The following is a 15,212-nucleotide window of genomic DNA, read 5'->3' as shown; positions in this document are numbered from 1 at the left end:
CAATTAAGACATTGTGGAAATTGTTTCGCAATTAATACCGCCTGGAACACCATAGTGTGATGGTGTGTCCGAACATCATAGTTGCACCCTATTGGATATGGTGCGTACCATGATGTCTCTTATCGAATTACCACTATCGTTCATGGGTTAGGCATTAGAGACAACCACATTCACTTTAAATAGGGCACCACATAATTCCGTTGAGACGACACCGTTTAGAGAAACCTAAGTTGTCGTTTCTTAAAGGTTTGGGGCTGCGACGCTTATGTGAAAAAGTTTCAGCTTGATAAGCTCGAACCCAAAGCGGATAAAATCCATCTTCATAGGAAACCCAAAACAGTTGGGTATACCTCCTAATTCAGATCCGAAAGCAATATGGATTGTTTCTAGAATCGGGTCCTTTCTCGAGGAAAAGTTTCTCTCGAAAGAATTGAGTGGGAGGATGGTGGAGACTTGATGAGGTTATTGAACCGTCTCTTCGACTAGTGTGTGACAGGGCACAGGGAGTTGTTCCTGTGGCACCTACACTAATTGAAGTGGAAGCTTATGATATTGATCATGAAACTTCGGATCAAGTCACTCCCAAACCTCGTAGGATGACAAGGATGCGTACTACTTCAGAGTGGTACGTAATCCTGTCTTGAAGGTCATGTTGCTAGACAACAATGAACCTACGAGCTATGGAGAAGCGATGGTGGCCCCGGATTCCGATAAATGGCTTGAGGCCATAAAAAATCCGAGAGAGGATCCATGTATGAAAACAAAGCGTAGACTTTGGCAGAACGGCTCGATGGTCGTAAGACTAATGAGTACAGATGTATTTCAAAAGGAAGACGGACAATGATGGTAAATGTCACCATTAAGAAAGCTCGACTTGTTGTTAAGATGTTTTCCGACAAGTTCAAGGAGTTGACTACGATGAGATTTTCTCACTCGTAGCGATGCTAAGAGTCTGTTGGAATTATATTAGTGATTACTGCATTATTGCAGATAGGATGTCAAAACATTGTTTCCTCGACGATTTTCTTGAGGAAAGGTTGTATGTGATACAACCGGAAGGTTTTGTCAATCCCGTAAGATGCTAATAAGTATGCAAAGCTCCAGCAATCCTTCTAAGGACTGGAGTGAGCATCTCAGAGTTGGAATGTATGCTTTGATGATGATCAAAGATTTTGGGTTTGTACAAAGTTTATAAGAAACTTGTATTTCCAAAGAAGTGAGTGGGAGCACTATAGAATTTCTGATGAGTATATGTTGATCAGAAATGATGTAGAATTTCTAGAAAGCATATAGGGTTATTTTGAAAGTGTTTTTCAATGGAAAGCCTGGATTAAGCTACTTGAACATTGAGCATCAAGATCTATAAGGATAGATCAAAATGCTTAATAATACTTTCAAATGAGCACATACCTTGACATGATCTTGAAGGTGTTCAAGATGGATCAGTCAAAGAAGAAGTTCTTGCCTGAGTTGTAAGGTACGAAGTTAAGACTTAAAGCTCGACCACGGCAGAATAGAGAGAAAGGACGAAGGTCGTCCCCTATGCTTAAAACGTAGGCTCTTCAGTATGCTATGCTGTGTACCGCACCTGAAGTGTGCCTTGCCATGAGTCAGTCAAGGGGTACAAGAGTGATCCAAGAATGGCTCACAGGACAGCGGTCAAAGTTATCCTTAGTAACTAGTGGACTAAGGAATTTTCTCAATTATGGAGGTGGTAAAAGTGTTCGTCGTAAAGGGTTATGTCGATGCAAGCTTGACACCTATCCGGATAGCTCTGAGTAGAGATACCGGATACGTATTATGGGGCAACAATTTAGAATAGCTCCAAGTGGAACAGTTATTTGGAATAGCTCCAAATAGAGCGTGGTAGCTGCATCTAGGAGATGACATAGAGATTTGTAAAGCACACACGGATCTGAAAGGTTCAGACCCGTTGACTAAAACCTCTCTCAAAAGCAACATGATCAAACATAAAACTCATTGAGTGTTAATCACATAGTGATGTGAACTAGACTACTGACTCTAGTAAACTCTTGGGTATTAGTCACATGGCGATGTGACCTGTGAGTGTTAATCACATGGCGATGTGAACTGGATTATTGACTCTAGTGCAAGTGGGAGACTGTTGGAAATATTCCCTAGAGGCAATAATAAAAGTATTATTATATTTCCTTGTTCATGATAATTGTTTATTATCCATGCTATAATTGTATTGATAGGAAACTCAGATACATGTGTGGATACATAGACAACACCATGTCCCTAGTAAGCCTCTAGTTGACTAGCTCGTTGATCAATAGATGGTTACGGTTTCCTAACCATGGACATTGGATGTCGTTGATAACGAGATCACATCATTAGGAGAATCATGTGATGGACAAGACCCAATCCTAAGCATAGCACAAAGATCGTGTAGTTCGTTTGCTAGAGCTTTGCCAATGTCAAGTATCTCTTCCTTTGACCATGAGAGCATGTAACTCCTGGATACCGTAGGAGTGCTTTGGGTGTATCAAACGTCACAACGTAACTGGGTGACTATAAAGGTGCACTACAGGTATCTCCGAAAGTATCTATTGTTTTATGCGGATCGAGACTGGGATTTGTCACTCCGTGTAAACGGAGAGGTATCTCTGGGCCCACTCGGTAGGACATCATCATATGCGCAATGTGACCAAGGAGTTGATCACGGGATGATGTGTTACGGAACGAGTAAAGTGACTTGCCGGTAACGAGATTGAACAAGGTATTGGATACCGACGATCGAGTCTCGGGCAAGTAACATACCGATAGACAAAGGGAATTGAATACGGGATTGAATAAGTCCTTGACATCGTGGTTCATCCGATGAGATCATCGTGGAACATGTGGGAGCCATCATGGGTATCCAGATCCCGCTGTTGGTTATTGACCGGAGAACGTCTCGGTCATGTCTACATGTCTCCCGAACCCGTAGGGTCTACACACTTAAGGTTCGATGACGCTAGGGTTATAAAGGAAGCTTGTATGTGGTTACCGAATGTTGTTCGGAGTCCCGGATGAGATCCCGGACGTCACGAGGAGTTCCGGAATGGTCCGGAGGTAAAGATTTATATATGGGAAGTCCTGTTTTGGTCACCGGAAAAGTTTCGGGCGATATCGGTATTGTACCGGGACCACCGGGAGGGTCCCGGGGGTCCACCAAGTGGGGCCACCTGCCCCAGAAGGTTGCGTGGGCCAAGTGTGGGAGGGAACCAGCCCCTAGGAGGGCTGGTGCGCCCCCCACAAGGGGGCCAAGGCGCAAGGGAGAGTGGGAGGGGGCAAACCCTAGTCCAGATGGGCCTTAAGGCCCATATTGGTGCGCCTCCCCCTTCTCTCCCCTCTTGGCCGCCACCCCCTTTGCCATCTAGGGCTGGCCGCACCCCTTGGGGGTGGGAAACCCTAAAGGGGGCGCAGCCCCCCCTTCCCCCTATATATAGTTGAGGTTTGGGGCTGCCATACACATGAGTTCTCTCCCTCTTGGTGCAGCCCTACCTCTCTCCCTACTCCTCTCCCATAGTGCTTGGCGAAGCCCTGCGGGATTACCACGCTCCTCCACCACCACCATGCCGTTGTGCTGCTGCTGGATGGAGTGTTCCTCAACCTCTCCCTCTCTCCTTGCTGGATCAAGGCGTGGGAGACGTCACCGGGCTGTACGTGTGTTGAATGCGGAGGTGCCGTGCGTTCGGCACTTGATCATCGGTGATTTGAATCACGACGAGTACGACTCCATCAACCTCGTTCACTTGAACGCTTCCGCTTAGCGATCTACAAGGGTATGTAGATGCACTCTCCTTCTACTCGTAGCTGGTTTCTCCATAGATAGATCTTGGTGACTCGTAGGAAAATTTTGAATTTCTGCTACGTTACCCAACAAATAGTTGGTGAGACAACTTCATGAAGACACGATGATGGAGATCATGATGATGGAGATCATGGTGTCATGCCGGTGATGATGATGATCATGGAGCCCCGAAGATGGAGATCAAAAGGAGCAAAATGATATTGGCCATATCATGTCCCTATTTGATTGCATGTGATGTTTATCATGTTTATGCATCTTATTTTCTTAGAACGACGGTAGTAAATAAGATGATCCCTCATTAAAATTTCAAGAAAGTGTTCCCCCTAACTGTCCACCGTTGCGAAAGTTCGTCGTCTCGAAGCACCACGTGATGATCGGGTGTGATAGATTCTTACGTTCACATACAACGGGTGTAAGCCAGATTTACACACGTGAAACACTTAGGTTAACTTGACGAGCCTAGCATGTACAGACATGGCCTCGGAACACAAGAGACCGAAAGGTCAAGCATGAGTCATATGGAGGATACGATCAACATGAAGATGTTCACCGATGATGACTAGTCTGTCTCACGTGATGATCAGACACGGCCTAGTTGACTCGGATCATGTAATCACTTAGATGACTAGAGGGATGTCTATCTGAGTGGGAGTTCATGAGATGAACTTAATTGTCCTGAACATAGTCAAAAGATCTTTGCAAATTATGTCGTAAGCTCGCGCTTTAGTTCCACTGTTTAGATATGTTCCTAGAGAAAATATAGTTGAAAGTTGACAGTAGCGATTATGCGGATAGTAGAAAGCTTATGTCCTTAATGCACCGCTTAGTGTGCTGAACCCCAATCGTCGTCCGTGGATGTTGCGAACATCGGACATACACATTTTGATAACTACATGATAGTTCAGTTAAACGGTTTAGAGTTGAGGCACCAAAGACGTTTTTCGAAACGTCGTGGAACATATGAGATGTTTCGAGGGCTGAAATTGGGATTTCAGGCTCGTGCCCACGTCAAGAGGTATAAGACCTCCGACAATTTTCTTAGCCTGCAAACTAACGGAGAAAAGCTCAATCGTTGAGCTTGTGCTCAGATTGTCTGAGTGCAACAATCACTTGAATCGAGTGGGAGTTGATCTTCCAGATGAGATAGTGATGTTTCTCCAAAGTCATTGCCACCAAGCTGCTAGAGCTTCATGATGAACTATAACATATCAGGGATAGATGATCCTTGAGGTATTCACGATGTTTGACACCGGGAAAGTAGAAATCAAGAAGGAGCATCAATTGTTGATGGTTGGTGAAACCACTAGTTTCAAGAAGGGCAAGGGCAAGAAGGGACACTTCATGAAACGGCAAATCAGTTGCTGCTCCAGTGAAGAAACCCAAGGTTGAACCCAAACCCGAGACTAAGTGCTTCTGTAATAAGGGGAACAACCACTGGAGCAGAATTACCCTAGATACTTGGTAGATGAGAAGGCTGGCAAGGTCGATAGTAGTATATTGGATATACATTATGTTAATGTGTACTTTACTAGTACTCCTAGTAGCACCAGGGTATTAAGATACCGGTTCGGTTGCTAAGTGTTAGTAACTCGAAATAAAAGAGCTACGGAATAAACGGAGACTAGCTAAAGGTGAGCTGATGATATGTGTTGGAGGTGTTTCCAAGTTTGATGTGATCAAACATCGCACGCTCCCTCTACCATCAAGATTAGTATTAAACCTGAATAATTGTCATTTGGTGTTTGCGTTGAGCATAGACATGATTGGATTATGTCTATCACAATACGGTTATTCATTTAAGGAGAATAATGGTTACTCTGTTTATTTGAATAATACCTTCAATGGTATTGCACCTAATAGGAATGGTTTATTGAATCTCGATCCTAGTGATACACATTTTCATGCCAAAAGATATAAGATAGTAATGATAGTACCACTTACTTGTGGCACTGCCATGTAAGTCATATTGGTGTAAAACGCATGAAGAAGCTCCATGTTGATGGATCTTTGGACTCACTTGTTTTTGAAAAGTTTGAGACATGCGAACCATGTCTATTGGTGTATACGCATGAAGAAACTCCATGCAGATGGATCGTTTGGACTCACTTGATTTTGAATCACTTGAGATATGCAAATCATACCACATGGGCAAGATGACTGAAAAGCCTCGTTTTCAGTACGATGGAACAAGATAGCAACCTGTTGGAAGTAACACATTTTGATGTGTGTAGTCCAATGAGTGCTGAGGCATGCAGTGAATATCGTTATGTTCTCACTTCACAGATGATTCGAGTAGATGTTGAGTATATTTACTTGATGAAACACAAGTCTGAATTATTGAATGGTTCAAGTAATTTTAGAGTGAAGTTGAAGATCATTGTGACAAGAGGATAAAATGTCTATGATATGATCATAGAGATGAGTATCTGAGTTACGAGCTTTGGCACGCAATTAAGACATTGAGGAAATTGTTTCACAATTAATACCGCCTGGAACACCATAGTGTGATGGTGTGTCCGAACATCATAGTTGCACCCTATTGGATATGGTGCGTACCATGATGTCTCTTATCGAATTACCACAATCGTTCATGGGTTAGGCATTAGAGACAACCGCACTCACTTTAATAGGGCACCACGTAATTCCGTTGAGACGACACCGTTTGAACTATGGTTTGGAGAAACCTAAGTTGTCGTTTCTTAAAAGCTTGGGGCTGCAACGCTTATGTGAAAAGGTTTCGGGTTGATAAGCTCGAACCCAAAGCGGATAAAATGCATCTTCATAGGACACCCAAAACAGTTGGGTATACCTCCTAATTCAGATCCGAAAGCAATAGGGATTGTTTCTTGAATTAGATCCTTTCTCGAGGAAAAGTTTGTCTCAAAAAGTTGAGTGGGAGGATGGTGGAGACTTGATGAAGTTATTGAACCATCACTTCAACTAGTGTGTGTAGCAGGGCACAGGAAGTTTTTCATGTGGCACCTACACCAATTGAAGTAGAAGCTTATGATAGTGATCATGAAACTTCAAATCAAGTCACTACCGAACCTCGTAGGACGACAAGGATGCGTACTGCTTTGGAGTGGTACGGTGACCCTGTCTTGAAGGTCACGTTGCTAGACAACAATGAACCTACGAGCTATGGAGAAGCACTGGTGGGCCCATATTCCGACAAATGGTTAGAAGCCATGAAATCCGAGATAGGATCCATGTATCATAACAAAGCATGGACTTTAGTGGACTTGCCCGATGATCGGCAAGCCATTGAGATAAATGGATCTTTAAGAAGAAGACGGACATGGACGGTAATGTCACCGTCTATGAAGCTCGACTTGTGGCGAAGAGTTTTTCACAAGTTCAAGGAGTTGACTACGATGAGATTTTTTCATCTGTAGCGATGCTTAAGTCCGTAGGAATCATGTTAGCATTAGCTGCATTTATGAAATCTGGCAGATGGATGTCAAAACGAGTTTCCTTATCAGTTTTGTAAGGAAAGGTTGTATGTGATACAATCAGAAAGGATTTGTCGATCCTAAGGATGCTAAAAGGTATGCAAAGCTCCAGCAATCCTTCTAAGGACTGGAGTAAGCATCTCGGAGTTGGAATGTACACTTTGATGAGATGATCAAAGATTTTGGGTTTGTACAAAGTTTGTGAGAAACTTGTATTTCCAAAGAAGTGAGTGGGAACACTATAGAATTTCTGATGAGTATATGTTGTTGACATAGTGTTGATCAGAAATGATGTAGAATTTCTGGAAAGCATATAGGGTTATTTGAAAGATGTTTTTCAATAGAAAACCTGGATTAAGCTACTTGAACATTGAGCATCAAGATCTATAAGGATAGATCAAAATGCTTAATAATACTTTCAAATGAGCACATACCTTGACATGATCTTGAAGGTGTTCAAGATGGATTCGCGAAGAAGGAGTTCTTGCCTGAGTTGTAAGGTACGAAGTTAGGACTTAAAGCTCGACCACGGCAGAAAAGAGAGAAAGGACGAAGGTCGTCCCCTATGCTTTAGACGTAGGCTCTACATTATGTTATGCTAAGTACCGCACCTGATGTGTGCCTTGCCACATGTCTGGCAAGAGGGTACAAAGGTGATCAAGGAGTGGATCACCAGATATGTTTCTCTATTATGGAGGTGATAAAGAGTTCGGCGTAAAGGGTTACGACGATGCAAGCTTTAACACCTATCCGAATGACTCTGAGTAGCAAACCGGATACGTATAGTGGAGCAATAGCTCCAAGTGGAGCGTGGAAGCAGCATTTACATTATGACCTAGAGATTTGCAAAGTACATACGGATCTGAATGTTGCAGACCCATTGACTAAAACTTCTCTCACAAGCAAAACATGATCAAACTCCAGAACTCATTGAGTCCTAATCACATGATGATGTGAACTAGTTTAATGACACTAGTAAACTCTTTGGATGTTGGTCACATGGCGATGTGACGTGTGAGTGTTAATCACATGGCGATGTGAACTAGATTATTGACTCTAGTGCAAGTGGGAGACTATTGGAAACATGCCCTAGAGGCAATAATAAATTAGTTATTATTATATTTCCTTGTTCATGATAATCGTTTATTATCCATGCTATAATTGTATTGATAGGAAACTCAGATACATGTGTGGGTACATAGACAACACCATGTCCCTAGTAAGCCTCTAGTTGACTAGCTCGTTGATCAATAGATGGTTACAATTTCCTGACCATGGACATTGGATGTCGTTGATAACGGGATCACATCATTAGCAGAATGATGTGATGGACAAGACCCAATCCTAAGCCTAGCACAAAGATCGTGTAGTTCGTATGCTAAAGCTTTTCTAATGTCAAGTATCTTTTCCTTAGACCATGAGATTATGCAACTCCCAGATACCGTAGGAATGCTTTGGGTGTACCAAACGTCACAACGTAACTGGGTGGCTATAAAGGTGCACTACAGGTATCTCTGAAAGTGTCTGTTGGGTTGGCACGAATCGAGACTGGGATTTGTCACTCCGTGTAAACGGAGAGGTATCTCTGGGCCCACTCGGTAGGACATCATCATAATGTGCACAATGTGACCAAGGGGTTGATCACGGGATGATGTGTTACGGAACGAGTAAAGAGACTTGCCGGTAACGAGATTGAACAAGGTATCGGTATACTGACGATCGAATCTCGGGCAAGTACAATACCGCTAGACAAAGGGAATTGTATACGGGATCGATTGAGTCCTTGACATCGTGGTTCATCCGATGAGATCATCGTTGAACATGTGGGAGCCAACATGGGTATCCAGATCCCGCTGTTGGTTATTGACCGGAGAACGTCTCGGTCATGTCTGCATGATTCCCGAACCCGTAGGGTCTACACACTTAAGGTTCGATGATGCTAGGGTTATAAAGGAAGTTTGTATGTGGTTACCGAATGTTGTTCAGAGTCCTGGATGAGATCCCGGACGTCACGAGGAGTTCCGGAATGGTCCGGAGGTAAAGATTTATACATGGGAAGTCCTGTTTTGGTCACCGGAAAAGTTTCGGGTTTTATCGGTAACGTACCGGGACCACCGGGAGGGTCCCGGGGGCCACCGGCCCCCGGAGGACTGCATGGGCCAAGTTTGGGAGGGGACCAGCCCCAGGTGGGCTGGTGCGCCCCCCCACAAGGGCCCAAGGCGCCTAGGGTTTGGGGAGGGGGTGCTTCCACCTAACTTGGGGGGCAAGTTTCCCCTCTCCCCCCCTTGGCCGCCACCCTTAGATGGGATTGGGGCTGCCGCACCCCTTGGGGTGGAAACCCTAGAGGGGGTGCACCCTCCCTCCCTCTCCCCTATATATAGTTGAGGTCTTGAGGGCTGCCAACACATGAGTTTTGACCTCTCCCTGGCGCAGCCCTACCTCTCTCCCTTCTCCTCTCCCGCGGTGCTTGGCGAAGCCCTGCAGGATTGCCACGCTCCTACACCACCACCATGCCGTTGTGCTGCTACTGGATGGAGTCTTCCTCAACCTCTCCCTCTCTCCTTGCTGGATCAAGGCATGGGAGACGTCACCGGGCTGTACGTGTGTTGAACGCGGAGGTGTCGTCCGTTCGGCACTAGGATCTCCGGTGATTTGGATCACAACGAGTACGACTCCTTCAACCCTGTTCTCTTGAACGCTTCCGCTTAGCGATCTACAAGGGTATGTAGATGCACTCTCCTTCCCCTCGTTACTGGTTTCTCCATAGATAGATCTTGCTGACACATAGGAAAATTTTGAATTTCTGCTACGTTCCCCAACATGTATTGCATCAAGCTCTTCCAGAAGCCTCTTGAGAACATAGTATGCTCTGTCATATTGCTGGTCACATCTCATCGCTTTCTTGTTAACCATCAAATTCAGCTGCAGCAATATGTCTTGCTTCAATAGCCTTGAGCTGCCATCCCATGCGGTTGTGTTGTAGTCCCTTGTATCAAAAGTTGGTTGTGATCTTGCAGTCTTTGTGTACTGTTTGAGGACATACTTGTTTGGAAAATTGTCAGGCTTGAGGTAGTCAAGTATGTTCATGATGTGAAGGCAGAACATGCCTGCATTTTTGTGATGAATGCAGAATACCTAGTTTGAGAGCCAGCAATGAGTTTCATAAATTTTGATATGATACTACTAGTCTAGCTATTTAATGAGGTTGTTTTTTCGCTCACCTATGTGTGTCCAGAGCTTGCATTCACACTCGTATATTTCATTCTCTAGGTCAGCTACAACCTGGAATTCATGCTTTGACCAGGAAAATCTTTCTTCATCATCATGGCCAGGCTTGTTGTGGTAGTACACAAGGTACTTAGTTGGCTCTGTTGTACGCTTTGCATGGAATAGTGTTGCCTTTCTCATCCTATTCCTCATCTCGGTGTACACGGCTCTCGTGTACTTGATGGACATGTCTTCCTCGTAGCTGTAAGTTGTTTTTGTCACAGGATTGGTCTGCACATGTCAAAAAGTGAGATATTAGTCGAAACAGAGTCATGGGTTTCATTTTTAAAAAATTCAAAGTGCACATGTTGAAGGTAAAACAGAACATGATGGGGGTGTTTTGTACTTGTCATCATACCATGATGGTAATTGTTTGCTCATTCTCCTTCTGCATCCGAGTTTGTATGCAAGCATTGACCCGCCTAGCAAACTTGTGTAGGTTCTGGGTCCCTTGACAAACCCTTTCTTTAGCACGTGGTTCATGCTCTCGCTTTGTTGTGTGGAAGTCATTCTAGCACAGAAAATGTTCTTGTAATATGCTGAAATCCACACCTTCCTATCACTCCAGAGCTGCATCATCATCTGGTCGTTCTCCAGGTTGTACTTGTGCACTAGTTTAGCCTAGGCATCTTCAAACTCCGTTGGCATGAGCGTCCAGTTTAATATAGCTGTGAACTCCTCTTTGAATGTTTTATACTTTTTGTACAGCAACACGAGGTATTCCCTGTACTTCTTCAAGATGTGCCAACGGCATAGCTTGTGGACGGTGTTTGGAAATGATTGTGGTATAGCTTTCGCCATCGATGGGCATTGGTCTGCATGAATTAAAAAAAATGAAACTTCATTCTTTTTCTTGTACTGATGGTGAACTTATGTTGTACAAGTACTTGAACTTCACATGCAGCAATATGACTATCTAAAAATGGCACATGTATTTTTTCTTACAGCAGTGTTCTTGAACTTCCGTGGTACCAGTGCTTGAACTTAACAGGTAGCAGTGGGACTACCTAGTAGTGTCACACTCAAATTTTTCTTACAGCAGTGTTCTTGAACTTCTATGGTACCAGTGCTTGAACTTCACATAAATATCTATATTTTTCTGAACATGTTACATGTTTTTTTTCTTTACATCTTTCTGTCCTTGAACTTCTATGATTCCTGTACTTGAACTTCACATTCATGACCAGTTTTTTTCTAAACATGTGACAGATAATTTTGCTTTCTTCCACTGTTAGTTGGACTTATGTGCTAGCAGTGGTTGAACTGCTTGCTGTATATTATTTCAGATAAAACCAAATATACCCAATACAGATCCATAGACTAAAAATATGATGAAACTTGAGGAGTTTTTTATTTGAACTCACCTGTTAGAATGCAAGTTTTGAACAGCCACTTGAATGACTTTGCATCTTCGTCTCTTATCAGGGCAACAGCAAATATCGTTGACTGCAAGTGATGGTTTGTTCCAACAAACACTCCCAGGGGCATGTGAAATTTGTTGGTCTTGTAAGTCGTGTCGAATGTTACGCAATCGCCGAAGTCTTGATAGGCTCCTCGGCAGCTTGCATTGGACCAGAAAATGTTTTTAATTGACTTGTCCTTGTCCACTTAGATGTCATAGAAAAACTCATCATTTATCGCATTCATGTCTTTGAAGAATGAAACAAGTTTCAATACATCATCCAAATCATCTTTCCTTGCATTCATGGCTTTCCTGCAAATCACATGCAAACATGCATTTGTTTATTTTTTGCTAGAAAAGGATTGTGAGCTAGGTTGCTATTTTACATTGCAGTATGTTGGTGTTTGAGTACTTACTGGTTTAGCAAGTCTCGTCCGGTCATGCTTAGGAAGTAGCTTCCATCTTCATTTTCAGATAGCATTGACATTATTGTTGTGTGCTTGACATCATGGTACTGCAAGAGCTTTACGTACTCCAAAATAGTGGGGTCATAATTCTTGTGTGAGTGCAAAAACACCAGCATGTCATCAGTTTGCATGAGTTGGTGATTATGATTGTACTCAATGTCCACTGCCACGCATGTGCCATCCTCCTGCACCTTCACCCTCATTCTTGCATTGCAGCCCGTCCTCTGTGATGTTTTGTTTCGCTTCCCGCTGGCCTCTAAAACTGAAGATGTGTGTATCCCTTGGAAGGCGCAAACAAAATACCTGTGGTTGTCATTTCCACCCGTCTTCCTGATTCCAAAACCAGCGTGTCTGGCGTATCTGTTATAAAATTCCCTTGCTTTCTCTACATATTTAAATCGCATCTTTAGTCTTGGTATTAGATAATCCGGTAGATCTGGTGTCTGCAGAAAAAGAAAAAAAATCCAAACAGCACCTTAAAATGCAGTTTATGAACTTGTTATCCTGGAGGGAGCAGAAAATTTGCAGATAATACAAGATGCGTATATAAATATTTTTTGTTTCACTTACGTGCGTGTATGATCGCAACTCCACCGGTGTTGGCTGTTGTCCCTCTGGGATGGGGCATGGCGGAGTAATCATAGCAGGATGCAGCAGTGGATCACAAGGAGGAAGGAGGGCTGAAGATGGCCTCTCTCTTGTTTGCGTCCTTTTTGCTTGAGGTGGTTGTGGAGGTATTGTGATCCTGGTCTTGGTTTGCTCTTTTGTTTTGTGAACCAATCCATCTACCTTATGCCCCATACAATTCTGACTTGTAGTAGCAGCAGGATCAAACGGTGGTAGTGTGCAGATCACTCTCCTCTGTGTGTGTGTTGCTGTTGGATTTGTCCTAGGATCCGGTTTAGTTGCTTCGCTTTGGCATTGATGAGGCACACCAGGATAACCTCCAGAGTTACACGCATGACTTGAGCTAGCCCCCTCTTCCATCGGTGTGCTTGGGAGTCTGCTGGTGGATACAAAGAATCTGCGTGGGATTTCCGGCGTCACCCAATTAGGTGGAGGCGCAAACTTGTGCGGATAGGGCTATGACCCAGCTTCTCGGGAGTATCCGTGTGTTTCGGGTGTCATCCATTTTTGGTCTGGAGCCGGTTGGTAATGATGTTGGTGCGTTTGAGGTGTGACCCATTGAGAGGGTGGTGCAACGCGTACAGGCTTTGCATTGTCTACTTGCTGCTGGGAACTTCTAAGCTTCTTCATGCGTCTCTCGTCTTGCTGACATAAAAGGAAAAAATGTCTGTTAGCACACAGGTTATATCTGCATATACCTTCATAACTGAACTTAACATTATTCACAGCCTGAACTTCTCATAAAAAAGTGGTGAGAGACATCACACTATGCACTGAAGTGAGCATCTGCCAATGCCTTTGTACCTGAACTGAGCACCCTTCACAGAACGAACTTCACATCCTGTTTTTTAATTCTGCAATATGAGATTACTTATATGTACCTGAACTGAGCACTCTACACAACCTAAACTTCTTGTCTTGCAAAGGGGAAATAATGTCTACAGTTAGGAAACCTGAACCTTCATGAGTTTTTTGAATGGTTGGACTGCTAGTGCATACCAACCTGACATTCAAGTCATATCACATGCATGTTCTATTTTCATTTTTATTTTTTTGAATGTGAATGTGAATGTGAATGCAGGCAGATTTTATAGTGTTTGTAGCCTGGACTGAGGCTCATACACTACCAGAACTTCTCATAGTTGTAAGCAGGAGATTTTAAAAAAGCTTTTGTAGCCTGGACTGAGGCTCATACACTACCAGAACTTCTCATGGTTGTAAGCAGGAGATTTTAAAAAAGCTTTTGTAGCCTGGACTGAGGCTCATACACTACAGAACTTCTCATGGTTGTAAGCATGAGATTTTAGAAAAGCTTTTGTAGCCTGGACTGAGGCTCATACACTACCAGAACTTCTCATGGTTGTAAGCAAATAACAAACCGAAGGATGGAAGAAGTTCAACCATACCCTGGCTATAAGTTCGGCCAACCTTTTTCCAGCAGCTGATAGGCCACCCTGAGAACAATTCATCGTGGAGGTATGAGAGGAATCCCATGGTAATCCATGTTTTGCAGAGGGCGCGAAGTTCATCTGCACGAAGCAAGAAGGTCAGAGAATGCAATATTGAAGAAGAAGGTAAAATTGGGAGGAAGTTCATGTACTGTTGCAGCTGAATTTGAGGGCACAGCAGATGCCGCCTCCACGGAGGAGTTGCTCCGTTGGTCGCGCCGCTCACCGTCGGGCCCGTCATCTGGTCTGCCAAGTCTTCGGGCGGTGGTGATGGGACGAGGATGCAGCTTCCTGAAGTCCATGGCGGCTTCGCCGCGTCCAGGCGACGCGGGCTCCCTCCCGCCGGCGTCCATCGTCGCTCGCTCGCCCGCGCTGGTGGTCGGCCAGGAGCTGGAGACGGAGGGGAGGCGACGGACCCGGCTGGCCAGGAGCTGGTGAAGAAGGGGAGGCGGCGGATCCGGCCGGCCAATAGCTGTAGACGGGGGGGCACGGGAGGCGGCGGATCCGGCGAAGATCGGCGCGACCATGGGGGGAGGTCGCGGGATCGAGGGAAGGAGGTGGGCTGGGGCGGCTCGGGATCGGGATCAGGTGGATCCTGTCGGGGGGCATCGGGATCCAGTGGATCCTGTCAAGCCGGGGGCAGTCCAGAAGTTCGGGAGGGCCCTGTCGGGCCCTATATACGGGCTGCTGTGATCCAAATAGTTATTCTAATCCCGGGATTAGAATAGT

The sequence above is a fragment of the Triticum dicoccoides genome, chromosome 1B (genome assembly GCF_002162155.2).
Source record: "Triticum dicoccoides isolate Atlit2015 ecotype Zavitan chromosome 1B, WEW_v2.0, whole genome shotgun sequence".
NCBI lineage: Eukaryota > Viridiplantae > Streptophyta > Magnoliopsida > Poales > Poaceae > Triticum > Triticum dicoccoides.
Note: the sequence above shows the minus strand (reverse complement) of the source record.